The 1,476-nt window shown below is 44.8% G+C and overlaps 1 non-coding gene across 1 annotated transcript; it reads left to right on the forward strand.

Annotated features, from left to right (window-relative positions):
• The first annotated feature begins 1,139 nt into the window (after window positions 1-1,139).
• On the forward strand, window positions 1,140-1,212 carry TRNAW-CCA (transfer RNA tryptophan (anticodon CCA)). Its single transcript has one exon. It is a non-coding gene; the product is annotated as a tRNA-Trp (tRNA).
• Window positions 1,213-1,476: the final 264 nt, after the last annotated feature.

The following is a 1,476-nucleotide window of genomic DNA, read 5'->3' on the forward strand; positions in this document are numbered from 1 at the left end:
TGTGGCAGCTAAATTCTCCATCTTCATAGTTGCTAACAGAGACCTCCATGTGTTCACTAAAACATTTCCTTTGCCTCCTGGCCACAGGAGGCCTTGTTCCTCCAGCCTCTTTTGGGTTAGGTGTGTCCCTGTGACTGAGCTCTGGCCAAAGGAATATGGCTAAATCGTATCACTCAGGTCTAGCCCATAAATGTCACTGTGATTCCACAACCTCTCTTTCTTATCTGCTTGCTGGCTGGGAAGGGCCCAGCAGAGGACTAGAGTCCTAAGAGTATGGCAGAGACGCAAGGTGGAAGGACCCTGGGGTACTGGATGGCTACGTAGAAGGCTGCCCACTGGCTAGGAACCTTTGCACTGGACTTTGTGGGAGAGAGAAGTGATCTTTTATCTACTTATATTTATTTATTTGCTGCATCAGGCCTTAGTTTTGGCACATGGAATCATTGTTGAAGCACGCAGAATCTTTTTTATAGTTGCAGCATGTGGGATCTAGTTCTCCAACCAGGGATCAAACCTGTGCCTCCTGCATTGGGAGTGCAGAGTCTTAGCCATTACATCACCAGGGAAGTTTCTGAAATGACCTTTTATTGAGTTAAACACTTTTAATTTGGGGGATCGTTTGTTATAGCAACTAGTGTTATTTACCCTGACTTATATAAACCCTTCAGGGAGTGAGGAATTGGCTCATGATGAAAGTGGAAGAAAGGAAAGGAAACCCTACAAAAATTCTTCAAGGCAGAATGGTTGGAGCTTGACCACTTCTGAGTGAGTACCGTGTAGTATGAAGTCTTCCTCATATGGTACTACCCCTGCCCCAAAGGAATCACTTCTGAAAGCCATGGCTCTTTGAGTTATCTGAGCACCCGAGGTGCACTTTTGAGAGAGAAGGTAATGAATCACTAACTGGATAATGTCAGGGCTCCTTCTGAGGCTGAAGAGATATTCGTAAAGAGGGCAGAGAAATAGAATCGCAGCTTGTCTATGCTGGGACTGGCTAGGAGATGGGGACCCTAAGTCACTGATGGGACAGAATTTGGCACAGATAATGGGCAGGAAGTTATTACATTAGGAGCTGTGACAAGGATGGAAATAATGCTAAGATTTCAGAAGGAGTCCTGATAGAATTTATCACAGGGTCTTCTCTGATGGCCCAGTGGTTAAGACTCCATGCTTCCAACGCAGGGGACCTAGGTTTGATCCCTAGTCAGAGAATTAGATCTCACATGCTGCAACTAAAAAGATCCCACATGCTGCACCTAAGACCTGGTGTGATCAAATAAATTAAAAAAAAGAGAGAAATCATTACAGATCTAAAATCCCAATCTCACTATCTGACTATATGTTCATTCATCTGTGTCTTGGGCTGAGAACACTCAATCCCATACAAGAGGTGACCAGAGGATGTCTGCTACTCTGGGTACCATCTTCTCATGGAGTTGTCTTTCTTCCTCCTTCCTTGAGAGAGCCTGATTTCTC

This window comes from Dama dama, chromosome 7 (assembly GCF_033118175.1).
Source record: "Dama dama isolate Ldn47 chromosome 7, ASM3311817v1, whole genome shotgun sequence".
Classification (NCBI taxonomy): domain Eukaryota; kingdom Metazoa; phylum Chordata; class Mammalia; order Artiodactyla; family Cervidae; genus Dama; species Dama dama.